The sequence below is a fragment of the Zeugodacus cucurbitae genome, chromosome Y, assembly GCF_028554725.1.
Source record: "Zeugodacus cucurbitae isolate PBARC_wt_2022May chromosome Y, idZeuCucr1.2, whole genome shotgun sequence".
NCBI classification, from domain to species: Eukaryota; Metazoa; Arthropoda; class Insecta; order Diptera; family Tephritidae; genus Zeugodacus; species Zeugodacus cucurbitae.
Window position 1 is genome coordinate 2,775,554 of NC_071673.1, and position 19,711 is coordinate 2,795,264.

The 19,711-nt window shown below is 36.4% G+C and overlaps 1 protein-coding gene and 1 pseudogene across 1 annotated transcript in view; both read right to left on the bottom strand.

Moving 5' to 3' along the window:
* The window catches only part of LOC128923437 (uncharacterized), a 489,012-nt gene that overhangs the window by 453,039 nt on the left and 16,262 nt on the right, over positions 1-19,711 (bottom strand). The gene's annotated exons all lie outside the window — the stretch shown is intronic.
* Positions 6,136-19,271, bottom strand: LOC128923438 (phosphatidylinositol 5-phosphate 4-kinase type-2 alpha-like; annotated as a pseudogene).

Consider the following 19,711-nt stretch of genomic DNA (forward strand, 5'->3'; position numbering starts at 1 on the left):
AACAATAACAAAAATATTTTAACAAAGCAACAATGACAACCTTCAAAATATTATTTTTTGTTTTCTCTTTTTATATTTTTCTTGTCAATTCGAATAAAATTCTCTTATTATTATATTCCTCGCAATTTTTCCATATTTACTCACTCTCTAATCTTTTCCTGGCCTTCCACGAATATTTCAAAACTAAAATGAGCCAGATCGGTTTGGACGTTCTCGACTTTTTGCGAGACTAACGAACAGCAATTCATGTTTGTATTATATTTATGTAACTGTTAATTAGAAGTAAAACAAAATGTTAATTATTAATATCTCCTAACTAAATTTCATCAAAATCCGTTCAGCCGTTTAGGCATGATAGAGCAAAACTCCCAGCAAAAACCATAAAAAATCACTAACTCAATTCAGTTTTCCAACCGTTTAGACGTGAAAGAGTAACAGACAGACAGAGTTACTTTCGCATTTATAATATTACAATTAATAATATCACTTTGCACTTGGTCTTTCCACCGGAGTGGAGGTCGTCCTCTTCCGCGGCTTCCTCCAGTGGGTACTGCATCGAACACTTTCAGAGCTGGATTGTTTTCATCCATTCGTACAACATGACCTAGCCAGCGTAGCCGCTGTCTTTTTATTCGCTGAACTATGTCAATGTCGTGGTATAAATCGTACAGCTCATCGTTCCATCGTCTGCGGTATTCGCTGTTGCCAATGTTCAGAGGACCATAAATCTTACGCAAAACCTTTCTCTTGAAAACCCCAAGAGTCGTCTCATCGGATGTTGTCATCGTCCACGCTTCAGCGCCATACATCAGGACGGGAATAATGAGCGACTTATAGAGTTTGATTTTGGTTCGTCGAGAGAGGACTTTACTTTTCAACTGCCTACTCAGTCTAAAGTAGCACCTGTTGGCAAGAGTGATTCTGCGTTGGATTTCAAGGCTGACATTGTTGGTGTTGTTAACGCTGGTTCCCAAGTAGCCGAAACTATCTACTACTTCAAAGGTATGACTGTCAACAGTGACGTGGGAGCCAAGACGCGAGTGCGCTGACTGTTTGTTTGATGACAGGAGATATTTCGTCTTGTCCTCATTCACCACCAGCCCCATACGCTTCGCTTCTTTATCTGGTCTGGAAAAGGCAGAACAAATGGCGCGGTTGTTGCTTCCGATGATATCAATATCATCGGCATAATCCAGAAACTGTACACTCTTGTAGAAGATTGTACCTTCTCTATTTATCTCTGCAGCTCATATTATTTCCTCCAGTAATAGATTGAAGAAGTCGCACGATAGTGAGACTGTCTGAAGCCTGGTTTGGTATCGAACGGCTCGGAGAGGTCCTTCCCGATTCTGACGGAGCTTTTGGTGTTGCTCAACGTCAGTTTACATAGCCGTATTAGTTTTGCAGGGATACCAAATTCAGACATCGCGGCATAAAGGCAGCTCCTTTTCGTGCTATCGAAGGCAGCTTTAAAATCGATGAAAAGATGGTGAGTATCGATTCTTCTCTCTCGGGTCTTTTCCAAGATTTGGCGCATGGTGAATATCTGGTCCATTGTCGATTTTCCAGGTCTAAAGCCACACTAATAAGGTCCAATTAGTTCGTTGACAATGGGCTTTAGTCTTTCACACAATACGCTCGACAAGACCTTATATGCGATATTGAGGAGACTTATACCACGATAATTGGCGCAGATTGCGGGGTCTCCCTTTTTATGGATTGGGCAGAGTACACTGAGATTCTAATCGTCGGGCATGCTTTCTTCCGACCATATTCTACAAATAAGCTGATGCATGCACCTTATCAGTTCTTCGCCGCCGTATTTGAATAGCTCAGCCGGTAGTCCATCGGCCCCCGCCGCTTTGTTGTTCTTCAAGCGGGTAATTGCTATTCGAATTTCTTCATGGTCGGGTAATGGAATATCTATTCCATCGTCATCGATTGGGGAATCGGGTTCGCCATCTCCTGGTGTTGTACTTTCACTGCCATTCAGCAGGTCGGAGAAGTGTTCCATAATCCCAGTATGCTCTTGACATCCTTTAAAAGATTACCTCCTCGGTCCCTACATGATAATGCTCCGGTCTTGAAACCTTCTGTAAATTGCCTGATCTTTTCATAAAATTTTCGAGCATTACCCATGTCGGCCAGCTTTTCAAGCTTTTCATACTCACGCATTTCGGGCTCTTTCTTTTTACGTCTGCAAATGCGTCTCGATTCCCTCTTCAGTTCTCGATATCTGTCCCACCCCGAACGTGTTGTGGTCTTTCGCAACGTTGGGAGAAAGGCAGTCTGTTTTCTCTCCACTGCGGAACGACAACTCGTATCGTACCAACTGATTTTTTGGCGTTGCCGGAGACCAATTGTTTCGGATATGTTTGGAATGAGTTTGAGATGCCGTTCCACAGCTACCTTATATCGAGATGCTGATGAGTGCTCTCAGAGAGCAGGAGTGCAAGTCGAGTAGAAAATCGCTCGACTGTCAGTTGTGATTGCAGCTTTTCGACGTCGAACCTTCCTTATGTTTGTTGACGGGCGTTCTTTGCTGCACAGAGGCGAGTGCGTATCTGTGCTGCTACTAGATAATAGTCCGAGTCAATATTTCGTCCTCGGAGCGTACGCACGTCTAAAACACTGGAGACATGTCTTCCGTCTATCACAACGTGATGGATTTGATGCGCATGTTTCGATCAGGGGACAACCATGTTGCTTGATGAATTTTCTTGTGCTGGAATCTGGTACTACAGACAAACATATTTCGGGCCCCAGCGAAGTCGATCAGCCTCAGGTCGTATGGCGATGTCTCGTCATGGAGGCTGAATTTTCCGACTGTTGTGCCAAAGACACCTTCCTTACCCACCCTGTCGTTAAATTCGCCAAGCACGATTTTGACATCGTGGCGGGGGCACCGCTCATAGGTACGTTCTAGGCGCTCATAGAAAGCATCTTTGGTCACATCGTCCCTCTCTTCCGTTGGGGCTTGGGTGCAAATCAGCGATATGTTGAAGAACCTCGCTTTGATGCGGATTGTGGCAAGACGTTTATCTACCGGGGTGAATGTCAGGACTCGGCGACGGAGTCTCTCTCCCACCACAAATCCAACACCAAATTTGCGCTCCTTTATATGGTCGCTGTAGTAGATGTCACAAGTGCCCACCTTCGTCCGTCCTTGTCCCGTCCATCGCACTTCTTGGATGGCGGTGATGTCAGCCCTTAGTTATATGAGGACAACAACCAGCTGGACAGAGTTACCTTCCCAATTAAGGGTTCGGACATACCAGGTGCATGTCCTCAAATTATGATCCTTAGTACGTACAAAAGGGGGGTTTCTCTTCCGAGGCTCTGATTGTTTTTTCATTGGGGAGGTTTTTTTATGTGGTGTGTTCCAAACCATACGCACAACCGCAGAAGCGGGCTTCGCATTCTTACTTTAGCTCTCCTTCAAACGGATGTCTGCTGGCTACCCAGGGGATACTTGGTCTAAAACCGGAAGTCGTGAGCTGCTTGAGTCAGATGTAAAAGAATCGTTCCTGGCCACTCCCAAGTGAATGGCAATCAGAAACTTTCCTCACTTGCGTGAACTTCTACATATGATCCCATCCCCCTTCGAATAAAATTTCTATATTATTATACTTCATGCCCATTCAAAAAGTGCCCACATTGCTTTGATAAACTTGATTTTTTATGTACATTTTCTCATGTCGTGAGCGCACCGAAAAATGCTCACCCAAAAAACTGCCCAAGACGCCATAAGTTCAAGTTTTCACTTCTGCCAGCACTCCCGGAGTGCAACCCCACTAGGTTTTTTTTCTATTATTAGTGTTGAGCAGGTTTCTTGTGTGGCAATATATCGAAGGTACAATCTTCTACAAGAGTGTACAGCTTCTGGCGTACGCCGATGATATTGATATCATCGGAAGCAACAACCGCGCCGTTTGTTCTGCTTTTTCCCGCATGGAGAAGGAGCGAATGGGTCTGGAGGTGAATGAGGACAAGACGAAATATCTCCTGTCATCAAACAAACAGTCGGCGCATTCGCGTCTTGGCTCCCACGTCACTGTTGACAGTCATAACTTCGAGGTCGTAGATAATTTCGTATACCTGGGAACCAGCATCAACAACACGAACAATGTCAGCCTCGAAATCCAGCGCAGAATAACTCTTGCCAACAGGTGCTACTTTGGACTGAGTAGGCAATTGAACAGTAAAGTCCTCTCTCGACGAACCAAAATCAAGCTCTACAAGTCACTTATCATTCCCGTCCTGCTTTACGGTGCAGAAGCTTGGACGATGTCAACATCAGATGAGACGACACTAGGAGTTTTCGAGAGGAAAATTTTGCACAAGATTTATGGTCCTCAGAACATTGGCAACGGCGAATACCGCAGACGATGGAACGATGAGCTGTACGAGTTATACGACGACATTGACATAGTTCAGCGAATAAAAAGACAGCGGCTACGCTGGATAGGTCATGTTGTCCGAATGGACGAAAACACTCCAGCCCTGAAAGTGTTCGATGCAGTACCCGCCGGAGGAAGCCGAGGAAGGGGAAGGCCTCCACTCCGTTGGAGGGACCAGGTGGAGAGCGACCTGGTTACACTTGGGATCTCCAACTGGCGCCGAACTGCAAAGGAGAGAGACAGGTGGCGCACTATCGTCGATTCGGCTATAACCGGCTAAACGGTTGCAACGCCAATCACACACAATTTAATGTTTTCAATTGTCTCGTATTAAAAAATATGGAAAAATGCCAAAATTGACGATTCTAGTGGCTGTAATATATTAAATACAATGCTGAGCATAAATGGACCACTTTGAATTATGTCATTATTTGTGAATAATATTAATCAATTTCAAATGTGTCGTTTTTGCTAAAAAAAAAGCAATATGAAAAATTTAATTAATATTTCACTAATATCGTTGTAAAACCAAATATGTCGTTCATTCTTAAAAGAAAATAAAATTCACCTTTTCACAATATGTGTTGTAACACAAAATATAATAATATAAATAATTCTGGCACAACTAAGAAGTGTCGTTATTGTGGTAAAAAAATAATGCAACATAACAAGTTGAATAACGTCACATTTTAATTTCACAGTTAATTTTTCTACGCATCAGAATGCAATTTTTATAAAATATGGGCGATGAAATTGCGCTCATTTATGCATACTTAACTCAAAAATCGTTTTTTCTGAGTTATGACACTATTCATGTAAATGAACGATATGTTGGTTCATTTGTTGTTTTTGTGCACAGTGTGTGTTTTTTAAACACAGATATTTTCAAATAAATGGGGTCGCCCATTATTGGTAATAAACCATATCTCAGAAACCACTTCACCTACTTTAATGAAATTCGGTATATACTATCAGCATAATGACACAGACGGATACTTTCCATAAAACTCAAGTTTGAATTCCATTTGATTCGTTCACTTTATAATAAATATATTAAGAACCAATGAAAATGGCGAAATAAATCTTTACAAAAATACTGTATTGGAGCTGCGACATCACTTGCGACAAATTGTCGAGATCGGACCATAACTTTTCAAGGTCCCTGATATCGAACATGAAGAACTGAGTGTCTAAGGGTAATTTTTCACCGAAAATATTGGTAAACCGTATCGACTTGCATACAGTGTACTTTGGTGGTGAAAATGAGTGAAATCCGTTCAGGAATTTCCCCAGCTATACATGATGATTTTCGTTATGTTCGGTTGTGCACGAACTTAGCTTTTCCTTTAATTATTTGTATTGTTCAACTTCAATAATTATTTAGGCAGTTTCATATATATTTTTCTTAGATAAAAATCATTATCGATGCTATGGTGACATTTATTTTATTAAAGAAATTAATATTTTATATTCAGATATTAGTCTTTATTTAATACCAGCAGACCCCTCCACTCGTTTCTGTGGCTAACGTTTACATTAAATTATAATAGAATAAAATTTTCAATATAGTGAAAAATTCTTACGCATAAAGACGAAAACGTACTCAATTTATGATTCAAATCACAATTTCAATACAGTGACAAACAATTTCTTAACAAAGCAACATTGCGAGCCTTACAAATGTTACTATTATTTTTTATGTTGTTAATTCAAATAAAATTCTCTTAAATTCCATGAAGTTTAGACATCTTTTGGCATATTGTTCGGGATCATAAGTAGAAATTCCATCGACATTAATTCTATACTTAACAGCTTTAGCTTTAATGTCAATAAAATATTTCATCACAATCCTCGTAATCGTTGTTTTCGCTGCGTCCAGACGGTTGAGACCTTTCGCCCTGCACTGCTTCCTCTTCGACACGAAAGCAGTCATGTATGTCGACTAAGAGCGAATAGCATAGAATCAGCATCACTTGACAATGTGTCTAATAATTTCTTTTTGACTTCCTCCTCAATTTCAATTCTCACTTTTAGCTTTATAAAATTCGTTATCTATATATTATTCTAAGACAAGGCGCTTATTTCCAGAGATCTACAAAACGTACAGAGACAAATAATACATCAAATTAAAGTGTGCGATCTGAAACTTTGCACAAATTTTACAGATTTTAAATTCATTAAACCACTTTTGATATATTTGCGTTTAAAGTTCTTCAATTTTTACATTAAGCTAATATAAGCAGCGCTTCTACAGAAAAGAGCATATATGTAAGAGAACGAATAATTACAAATGTTTCTGTCATTTGCTTTCGTTACATACATACCCACATACGCGAAGGCGCAAGTGCGAAATCTAACAACAACAATGTTGCCTGCTCGGTAGCAAAATGACAATAAGAGATGCTAAGAGAATGTTTGCTTTGGCATGTGCAGTGCGTAGTTGTATGAATTGTACATACATATGGGACATACATACATATGCATGCGCTAAGGCGCTATCTATGATTTGACATGCGCTCTCTTCTATGTTGTATATTCGTACGTATATGTATGTACGAACTAAGGAACACTGCGCTTTGACATGTGCACTCTACTTTGTTTTATACATACTCTACATAAATACTTACAAATATATATGGGCGAAGACGCAAGTGAAAAATATAACAGAAATATTGTTGTCGGCGTTATTTTGATTAGAAGTGTTATTGCGTTAGGTAAGCTTTGAGTCAGTTCAGTTTTCTTCCAAAAGTCAAGGCGGCTATTACCAGCGAATACATACATACTACATCGAATTTCAGTGCAGATTCAGATTAATTATTAAAAATAAAATGCCAAACCAAAGGCGAATTAGACGAAAAATGAGTTTAACAGGTCGAAGAGAAGAGGTGAATGTTATAGAATTTTTAATTGTTAATGTATGTATGTATATGAATTGACCTGTTTTATTAGAGCCGTAGTCATACAGGATCTATGGCAAGTTATTTCAAAGCTGCCCTAAACTCCGTAGTTCTTCCGGAGTATAGTTCGCTTGGGGGTTTGACTCACATATGTGTACACTGTAAAGCAAAACATTTCAGAAGTGATAAGGTACCTATACTTTTCATTGTTTTATATTCGTAATGTATGTATATACATACATAATTATTGTCTTAATATTTGGTTGAAATTGTTACTAGGTAAGAAATGGCTTTACGACATGTTGTCATGGCGGAAAAGTTAAACTTCAAGAATTACGTATACCTGAGTTTTTGAAAGCTGTGTTAGAAAATGATTTGAGCTCTTGGCGGGGACACTATTTGGAGAATATTCGGCAGCTAAATAGTTCGTTTGCTTTTGCATCATTCGAAGCGAAATTTGCGGAGCCTACAGGGCGCGGACCATATTGCTTCCGAATACATGGATCAATATATCATAGGGTAGGTCCATTGCATGCAGATCATCCTTCAGAATCCTCCTACGCCCAGCTGTTTATTCTTGACACGGATCAAGCAACTGATATAAGGGCACAACATAATTCAAACTGCGATAGATATTTGCTGAGAGAAATCCACGAAATGCTTTCAAATATTAACCCCTTGGCAAATGAGTATAAGCATATGGCGCAGGTTGAACGCGAAGAGGAACAGAGGGCCAGAGAAGAAAATCGCAATGCTCGCCGAATTAGCATGCTACTTTTTAACAGCGCTGATCGACGTTATAATTTGCCAAACTGCTCAGAAATTGCGGCCGTTTTCACAACAGAGGATGGTGAACCACCTGGAAATCGAAATTTGCGAATATTTTCACGGAAATCTGATATGCAGAATTTATTATTTGTCTCAACGCTACATAGGTTGTGTGATCCATTAGTATATCCGCTTTTGTTTCCTTATGGCGAGTCAGGATATGATGAAACTCTTCTGCATGAACAGGGTCATCGAACGGAATGTAGATTTAAATTAACCCAACTGCAGTTTGTTGCTTACCGTATGGCGATAAGAGAAGGTTTCAGCTTGCTTCATGTGTCAGGTAAACTTTGGCAACAGTATTTAGTTGACCAATATGTCAGAATTGAAGGAGCACGTCTGGCATTTCTGCGAACTCATCAGAAAGAGCTACGTGTTGAAACATATGCTGGTTTGCATGACTACTTAATGCGTGGTGCAAATATGGAAAGTGTTCGTCCTGGTCGTATAGTTGTACTTCCTTCAAAAGTTTTGTTGGCTCCCCTCGAAATATGAACATGCATTACCAAGATGCTATGGCTATGGTCAAGGGAAACAAATTTATTGCCCCGTATAAATTTACAGCCCAGCGAATCAACACTTCCTTTTATTTTAAAGCGTCGCCAATTTCCAATAATTGTAGCATTCGCAATAACAATAAACAAATCTCAAGGGCAGACTCTAGCAAGAGTTGGTGTTTTCCTCAAGGAGGATTGTTTTACGCATGGCCAGCTGTATGTCGCATTGAGTCGAGTACGATCTTCTCAAGATATCAAAGTTAAGACTTACGACCAAAATAAAACCACTACGAATGTAGTTTTCCATGAAGTACTTGAATAAATTGAGTTTTTATAAAAAAAAAAAATTGTTTACTTTTTTCATTTTAAATAACGGAGTCCCCCGATTATCGGGGGTTATTACTAGTAATCTTTATAAGTATGTAAACACTTTTATAATTGCTTTTCTGACGCTTCGCGATCCACGGCAATACCTTTCAAGTTCAAGTCAAGATGAGAACCAAATACATTGCGCATAACCACAAATTATTGTTGACCGCTTTCAAGATTTTTTTCTATACATTCCCAAATATTGTGGTAGAAGAGTTTTGCTTTGCATTTTAACCACATATGGATGATATTTCTGTAAAAATGGATGCATAAGTTTGATCTCTTCCGAAGTCAAGCTCTTTATGATAAAAAATGTATTCTGACTTTGGTAAAATTGTGCAACTCGACGACTCAATACGTATCGACTGGAGTTTTTTTTTTTTTTGAAATTTGTTTTTTTTTCATAATTTCATTAATTAAACAATAATAATTATAAAATCTGAAAAAAAATATTTAATTAATTTAATTTGTAATTATAAATTCTGAAAAAAAGCTAATTGAAGGTAAAAAAAGATTAATTATATAATAATAATTATCAAATTTAAAAAATATAGTAATTAAATATTTGTAATTATAAATTCTAAAAAAAAGTTAATTGAAGGTAAAAAGATGAAAGAAATAATAATAATTATAAAATCTGAATAATATATTTATTAATAAATAATAATAATTATATCAACAAATCCATTCAACTTATCTTTTTGGTTATATGTTTGATTGTTGTATACTGCTGGAATAATGTTATAAATTAATTAATTATATATAAATTATAATATAACATATCAACAAATCCATTCAACTTACCTTTTTGGTTGTATGAGCGCAAATGACTCGCGTTTTTTCAATTTTTATACTCTCGCAACAAATGTTGCTAAAGAGAGTGTTATAGTTTTGTTCACATAACGGTTGTTTGTAACACCCAAAACTAAACGAGTCTGATATAGGGTTACATATACCAAAGTGATCAGGGTGAAGAGTGGAGTTCACATCCGAATGTCTGTCTGTCCGTCCGTCTTTGCAAGCTGTAACTTGAGTAAAAATTAAGATATCTTGATGAAACTTGGCACACTTATTTCTTGGCACCATAGGAAGGTTGCTTTCGAAAATGAGCAAAATCGGACCACTGCCACGCCCACAAAATGGCGAAAACCGAAAACACATAAAGTGCCATAACTAAGCCATAAATAAAGCTATGGAAATAAAATTTGGTATGAAGGATCGCACTATGAAGGGGCATATCTGGATGTAATTTTTTTGGTGAAGTGTGCGTGGCCCCACCCCTTACTAAGTTTTTTGTACATATCTCGCAAACTAATAGAGCTATATAAACTAAACTTTCTGCAGTCGTTTTATTAGCCACTTCCTAATACAGTCCAAAAATTAAAGAAATCGGATCATAACCACGCCCACCTCCCATACAAAAGTTAGGTTGAAAATTATTTGAAGCTTTCAGAGAGTACGGACGTGTTTAATGCGCTCCCTGAAAACTTTCATAATAAATTAATAATAAAAGCAAAACAAAAAAAATTAAACAACCAATAACTTGTGTATTCGAAATTTTAAATCAAAACACAAAACAAATTAGTTTAAAATAACAATAAATAACAAACAACATATAAAAGTGAACAAAACAAACAAATAAAAAAACAAACATGAGCGCTAGCGCTGCGCAGTCTCAACAGCAAGGTCGTAGGCATTCTCTGAACGCCTACTTCAGCTTTGTTGAGCCTGCAAAATCTACTCTCTCAAACAAACAATCAAACGGTGAGAAAGATGAGTCATCGAAGCGCTCAGCCGAGCAGCAGAAGGGATCAGCAGAAACTGAAAAAAATAGCAAGTGCGCAACAACAAATCAGCAGGCAACATCAACCAAGCAGGTATCAGCAAACGAGCGGACAACAATGGAAAAAACAATGCAAGGTGAGCATGTACCGAAGAGAAAAGTACAATCTGTACAGACTGGCATTGACCGCTACGTCAATATAAAAAGGAAATCAAGTCCTATCAAGACAGCGGTTAATGCCAAAAAGTTTCAACCCGCCACGCTTAATACAAATAAGCCTGGAAATTTAAATGGCAACAGATTTGACATACTAAGCAATGGTTTGGACGACGATGCGAAGGGTGCCACCACAGTCGCGAATGCCAAGCCGCCGCCAATATATTTACGTGAGCGTAGCTCAAATGCACTTGTTGATAAACTCAGTGAAATTGTAGGTACCAACAATTTTCATATCGTGCCTTTGAAAAAAGGCCAGATAGATGAAACTAAAATACAATCCTACACTGAGAAAAGTTTTATGGATATAGTGAAATTTTTGTCAAATAACAACATGAATTATTATTCTTATCAACTGAAGAGCTCTAAAGGCCTAGTTGTTGTTGTAAAAGGCATTGAGTCTTCGGTAGAATCTAATGATATCAAAGAAGCCCTTGAAGAATGCGGCTTTGGAATTAAAAATGTGGTAAATATCTTCAATAGAAATAAAGTACCACAACCAATGTTTAAAATTGAATTGCTGCCAAACTCTAATCCAATAAAAAAAATGAAACACACCCAATATACAATTTAAAATATTTACTCCATCGTAGAATTACCGTTGAAGAACCTCATAAAAGAAATGGTCCGGTACAATGCACTAACTGCTAAGAGTATGGGCATACCAAATCATATTGCACTCTACGCAGTGTTTGTGTGGTATGTGGTGATTTGCACCCAACATCAAAATGTACTCTTAAAAAAGAAGATACAAATAAAAAATGCAGTAACTGTGGATAAAATCATACTGCTAACTACAGGGGCTGCCCTGTATATAAAGACTTGAAATCCAAATTGTCACTGGGAATTCAAGCTCGTCGTAACCAAATGTTGAATATCCCTCGTAACGAAAATGTAGTAATTACACACCAGAGTTCGAAACCTGGTAATTCTAAGGATATCCTTGTCCAGGGAAGCTATGCAAATGTGGTAAAAGGCAACGCTGTGCAAATGCAACAACCGCAAAATCCACCAAGTGGAGGTATTGAAAATATGATTCTAAATCTGACTCAATGTATGACACAATTCATGTCTACCATGCAAAACATGATCCAAGATTTGATCAAATCTCAAAATCAAATGTTACAAACCTTATTATCTAAAAAATGAGTATACTAAATATTTGTATATGGAATGCCAACGGTGTAAACCAACACAAACTGGAGTTAATACGATTTCTGACTGAAAAAAGCATAAATGTTATGCTGCTATCAGAAACTCATTTAACAAATAAAAACAATTTCTTTATAGCGGGATATAGACTTCATGTTACAAATCATCCAGATGGAAAGGCGCACGGTGGAACAGCAGTATTGGTTAGAAATCGGCTAAACCACCATGCTTTAGAACCACATGCTACAGCGCAGCTACAAGCTACAACAATATCATTGAAAAATCGAGGTTCTGACCTCAATCTGACGGCTATATACTATCCACCTCGTTTTAAAATTACAGACTGCGAATTTAAAGATTTTTTTGGAACGCTAGGACCAAGATTTCTAGCAGGTGGTGATTATAATGCAAAACACATGTACTGGGGCTCACGTTTTATTAATCCGAAAGGACGACAGCTGTACTACACTATTATAAATAAGCACAATAACCTTGATATAATATCTCCTGGTAAGCCGACATACTGGCCCAGTGATAGAAACAAAATACCAGACTTAATAGATTTTGCTGTAGTCAAAAATATAGATAGATCGCTAATAACAGTAGATACATGTATTGACTTATGTTCTGATCATTCTCCTGTACTTATAAAGTTATGTGAACAGCCCATGATAGTTGAGCCAAAAGTATCTCTAACATCTTTTAAATCTAACTAGTTGAAATATAGAAAATATATCAGTAGCCACATTAATATCGATTTAAAAATAAGTACAGGAAGAGATATTGATGAAAGCGTAATGGAATTCAATGATGTAATAACTAATGCAGCTGTTTTGGCAACACCTAAAAGAAAAGTTAAGGTTTTTAGAAACATGACTAATAATGAAATAGAAAAGCTTGTAAATGAGAAAAGGCAAGCGAGACGTGAATGGCAGTTAAGTCGTTCAATACTGAAAATTACATAAAGCACCTGTGTCCAAATTTTAGCAAGAAAAACTCCCTTTGGAAAGCCCAAAAGTATTTTAAGCCTCCAGTAGATTCCAAGATGCCTATAAGACAGTCGAATGGTAAGTGGGCGCGCAGTAATGAGGAAAAGGCAAATTGCTTTGCAAATCACCTAGAAAAGGTATTTCAACCCAATGGCCCAAAAAACAACTTTAAGTTGCCAACTTTGCCCAATATTACTCCAAAAATGTTAATTGAGTTGCCAAATATTGCTATATCAGTGCTCTCTTTGCTCTTTAATGCAATTCTTGGTTTCGGGTACTATCCAATTTCGTGGAAAAAGTCGCAGATCATCATGATAGATAAACCTGGAAAAGACTTATCACAACCATCTTCCTACAGACCAATAAGTCTCTTACCATGTCTTTCCAAAATATTCGAAAAAGTTTTACTATCAAAAATGTCTCCTTTCTTCCACGAAAATAATATAATACCAACCCATCAATTCGGGTTTCGTGCTAAACATGGCGCAGTAGAGCAACTGAATAGAATTACAAACGAAATCAGGAAAGCATTCGAGCACAGAGAGTACTGTTCAGCTATTTTTCTCGATGTAGCTCAGGCGTTCGATAAGGTCTGGCATGAAGGCCTTTTATGGAAAATCAAAAACGTTTTACCTTACGAATTGCATAAAACATTGGAGTCATATTTAAGAAATAGGAAATTTACGGTTAAAGTAGCAGATTTTATATCAGAAGAACGAGCAATAAGGGCCGGTGTACCTCAGGGCAGTGTATTAGGCCCCACTCTGTACATAATATATACAGCAGACATTCCAATAGCTAATAACGTATTGACATCCACTTTTGCGGATGACACAGCCATAGTAAGCCGAAACAAATGCCCCATTAGAGCATCACGAGTATTAGAGGAGCACTTAACTTGTGTCGAAGAATGGCTAGCCAACTGGCGTATAAAAATTAATGAGCAAAAATGCAAGCATGTTACATTTTCTCTAAGACCAGAAACATGTCGGACAGTTAAAATAAACAATGTATTAGTACCCCAAGCGAATGAAGTAACTTATCTTGGGATTCACCTGGATCGAAGGCTTACGTGGCGGAAACATATAGCGAGTAAAATAACTTGCATGAAGTTAAGAGCAGCAAATTTAAATTGGCTTCTAAACAAAAATTCTAAACATAGCCTAGACAACAAAGTCCTGTTATACAATGCAATCATAAAACCGATTTGGATGTATGGTATTCAACTGTGGGGTACGACCTGTGCAACCAACATTGATATAATTCAGAGATTCCAATCTAAAATGCTTAGAACAATAACGGGTTCACCATGGTACATGCGTTATGAAAATATCCATAAGGATCTTGATATTCCTATGGTAAAGAAGGAAATAGAGGACAGCAGAAAGAAATATATTTCTAAACTTCGTGAACATCCAAACCCATTGGCAAACGCCTTGGTACATTCCAATCAAACTCGTTTAAAAAGAAGACCTGCCTACTAAAGAGCAACGTTCTGCCAAAAAGCTCAAACACATTCTTGAGCTTACTTAGTTGTAAATAGATTTAAGATTTTAATACTTATTGTTAGGCTTTAAACAAAGCAGATTCAATAAACAAAGAAATATTGAAAAAAAAAAGGTTGAAAATTAGTAAAAGTGGGTTAACTCACTAACGAAAAACGTAAGAAACACTAAATTTCACATAAGAAATGGCAGATGAAAGCTCCACTCAGATTTTTTTACAAAATGGAAAATGGGCGTGGCGTCGCCCACTTATGCGTCAAAAACCATATCTTAGGAACTACTTGATCGACTTCAATGAAACTTGGTTTGTAATAGTTTTCTTATATCCCAATGATATGTTTGAAAATAGGTCAAATCGCTTCATAACCACGCCTACTTCCTATATACCAGAACTTTGAAGACAATCTGAATCGTTTACTTTACAATATATGAAGTAAGTACTAGTGAAGATATCGAAGCAGAACTTTGCACAAATACTATGTTAATAGTGTGGCAGCCCCATTCTAAAAATCGCCGAAATCGGACCATCGGTTTCTAAGGCCCCATATATCGAACACGAGGACCTCGGCGCTTCTAACCTAATATTATGGTTTCCAACTTTCAATGGACTTTATACAATATATATGACGAATATGTGGGTCAAATTGTGTATTATATAATATAAATAAAGTTAAATAAATAAATTGCGAGAGTATAAAATGTTCGGTTACACCCGAACTTAGCCCTTCCTTACTTGTTATTAAAGAAATTAATATTTTATTTTCAGATATTAGTCTTTATTTTTATACCAACAGACCCCTCCACATGTTTCTGTGGCTAACATTAAATTCTATTAGAGTAAAATTTTCAATATAATGAAAAATTCTTACTCATAAACGCGAAAACGTATAGCCGGTTAATTTGAAAATTATTGATAATTGAAATTTGCAATTTACTCAATTTATGATTCACATCACTATTTCAATACAGTGACAAACAATTTCTTAACAAAGCAACAACGTGAACCTTACAAATATTACTATTATTTTTTATGTTGTTAATTCAAATAAAATTCTCTTAAATCCCATGAAGTCTAGACATCTTTTGGCATATTGTTCGGGATCATAACAACATTAATTCTATACTTAACAGCTTAGCTTCTTTGGCGGTCTGATTTTTTATACTATATTCTGTTAACACATCAATAATGTCAATAAAATATATCATCACAATCCTCGTTTTCGCTGTTTTCGCTACGTGCAGACGGTTGAGAGCTTTCGCCCTGCAATGTTTCCTCTTCGGCTCGAACGCAGTCATGTATGTCGACTAAGAGCGAATAGCATAGAATCGGCATCACTTGACAATGTGTCTTACAATTTCTTTTTCACTTCCTCCCCAATTTCAATTTTTACTTTTTGCTTTATAAAATTCGTTATAATCTTTATAAGTATGGAAACACTTTTATAATTTCTTTTCTGACGTTTCGCGATCCACGGCAATACCTTTCAAGTCAAATGTGTGTATTTTTGTTTATAGTTAGATGAGAACCAAATACATTGCGCATAACCACAAACTATTGTTGACCTTTCTCAACAGTTTTTCTATACATTCCCAAATATTGTGGTAGAAGAGTTTTGCCTTGCATTTTAACCACATATGGATGATATTGCTGTAAAAATGGATGCATAAGTTCGATCTCTTCCGAAGTAAAGCTCTTTATGATAAAAAACTTAAAATGTGCGTGGAGTCCCTACGCGCGGAAGAAGTTATACTTCTTATTGATATTCCAAGAAATGCATATCATTTTGTATGAAAGAAAACTAGCGAGAGGGAAGGATAAAAATGTGGTGGAGTGACCAACACTTTCTTAAATTTACATTTTATAAATTTATTATGCACATTTTATAAAGCAAAGTCCAAATCAATTATCATTTCTGGGTTCTGACAGATTGGTATCTATAATATTTACAATTGGATTATGATAACTAAAATACGATATGAAATGCCTTACATATATTTTATCTCCCTCAAGGAGTACCGGTTGTTCGCTATACTCTACTGGTTCTCCGATAATATCTGCAAAAGCTTGCGAACCTACAGTTCACAACGGTAATAAAGCTTTACCGATGAACAATTTTATATCTCTCATCGATGAACAATTTTAAATAAATAGCAATTAAATTCAGTTTTTATACTCTCGCAAACATGTTGCACAGAGTATTATAGTTTTGTTCACATGACGGTTGTTTGTGTCACCAAGAAATAAAAAAGTTAGATATGGGAATATATATATAAATGATCAGCATGACGAGTGGAGTTGAAATCCGTCCGTCCGTGCAAGCGATAACTTGAGTAAAAATTGAGATATCTTAATGAAACTTGGAATTGTTCCTTGGGACCGTGAGAGGGTTGCTTTCGAAAATGGGCAAAATCGGTCCACTGCCATGCCCACAAAATGGCGAAAACTAAAAACACATAAAGTGTCATAACTAAGCCATGAATAAAGTTATAACAGTAAAATTTGGAATAAAGGATCGAACTAGAAAGGGGCATATTTGGATATACTTTTTTTGGAGAAGTGGGCGTGGCCCCGCCCCCAAATCGGTTATTTGTTTATATCTCGCATACCAATGAAGCTATGTATATAAACCAAACATTCTGCAGTCGATTGTCTTACGTACCCCACCAAACACCATGAAAATAGTTGATATCGAATAATAACCACGCCCACCTCCCATAAAAAGGTTAGGTTGAAAATTACTAAAAGTGGGTTAACTCACTAACGAAAAACGTCTTAAACACTAAATTTCTCATAAGAAATTAAAATCGAGCAGAGGCCTTTAAATTGATCAATTAGCTTCTGTCTAAAAACGCTATTAGCTGCTTTGGTGGCCTGGTTTTGTTTACCTATATTCTGTTAACATATCAATAATGGCAATAAAATAGCAACACTTATTACTTGTCAACCTGCAACCATTTTTGTTATTGTTGAAATGAAGATTTGTATAAAATGTTAAATATTTATTTACATCTGTTTGCGTCATAATTAAAAACAAAATGTGCAGAAACTATGTGGTAAAGTTTAAGTGAATAAAGTGTGCAAAATATTAATAAAAACTTCAATATATATCGGGAAAATTCAAGATACACGTTCAAGTGCGAATATCTGGAATATCTCTTAATCTGGAGAATCACCTCTTTCCAACGGTACCCATTTTATCATCCAAATTTTGGGATAGTATACTAAAGTCGACCCCGATATACTAAGGGACAGTATTATGCGACTTTAAAGTGTAAAGTTATTTTTTGTATAATTTATTGTAGTTTGCTTTGTCTATCTGAGTGCAAAAATCGTGTTTTCTGAGTTATGACACTATTCATGTAAATGAACGATATGTTGGTTCATTTGTTGTTTGTGTGTGTGTGTTTTTTAAACACAGATGTTTTCAAATAAATAGCGTCATCCATTATAGGTCATAAACCATATCTCAGAAACCACTCCACCTATTTTAATGAAATTCGGTATATGGGCATTTCCGCCAGAAGGTCCACCACAGACAAAATATTAAACATTATTGGAATTACAAGGTCATACGAAAATATTTAAATTTATTTATATTAAATTAATTCATAACCAATTACGAGATATACCAAAGCCAAGTCGAATATGAGCAAGTTTTCTCATTTCGACTTTTCCACTGCATTTGTTTTTTCGTCAAAATTGTTAAAGAAACATATCATGTATAATTTTTTGCTTTGTGTAAAACCTTTATAAACAAAGAGCAAAATAAAATACATAAGAAAGCATGCGATTGCAAATAACTGTAAGTTTTTGCTCTCTTATTATCCTATATTTTAATGTCCCGTGCGACATTAAAAAACAACACTTGTTCCCACTGCATCGCAAATATAAGCAGCAAGCTCGGCAAATTTTGGGATAAATAGTAAATTTGTATACAATTACAATAAAAAAAAACTTGTTCAGAAGATTTGTGGTTTTGGTAACTCCTTAAAATTGGTCACGTGCGACTTCGTAGGTGTGGAATTTAAAAATTGAAAATTTTGTCTTATAAAATTGACTTAAGTACGAAAATATATACATTTATATATATATATATATCTCAACAAGCAAAAGAGAAGAGTTTCGTATCATATTATCCATGATGTATGTCGACTAAGAGCGAATAGCATAGAATCAGCATCACTTGACAATGTGTCTAATAATTTCTTGTTGACTTCCTCCTCAATTTCAATTCTTACTTTTAGCTTTATAAAATTCGTTATAATCTTTATAAGTATGTAAACACTTTTACAATTGCTTTTCTGACGCTTCACGATCCACGGCAATACCTTTCAAGTTCAAGTCAAGATGAGAACCAAATACATTGGGCATAACCACAAACTATTGTTGACCGCTTTCAAGAGTTTTTTCTATACATTCCCAAATATTGTGGTAGAAGAGTTTTGGTTTGCATTTTAACCACATATGGATGATAATGCTGTAAAAATGGATGCATAAGTTTGATCTCTTCCGAAGTCAAGCTCTTTATGATAAAAAATTTATTATAACTTTGGTAAAATTGTGCAACTCGACGACTCAATACGTATCGACTGTGAACGAGTTAATGACTCGCGATAGTCAACAAAAACCCTGAATTGTTCGAACTGCTAAGGAAAAGTATTCTTCGGCTTTGAGGTATAAAGTTCTTTTTTGTATAATTTGTTGTAGTTGCCTTTGCGTATTTGTACATTACGACAAAGTGTTTGAATATATTTACGTTTGTTTGTATATTTTCATATTTGTCGGTTTCTGTGTTGTTTCATTGTTGGCTTTTAAATATTACGGCAGGTGTGTGTAAGAGTATTTTTTTTTTTTTGAAATTTGTTTTTTTTCATAATTTCCCTGCCAGCCAAAGCTGAAAAATGACTAATTAAACAATAGTAATTATAAAATCTGAAAAAAAAATTAACTAAATATTTGTAATTATAAATTCTGAAAAAAAGTTAATTGAAGGTAAAAAAAGATTAATTATATAATAATAATTATAAAATCTGAATAATATATTTATTAATAAATAATAATAATTATATCAACA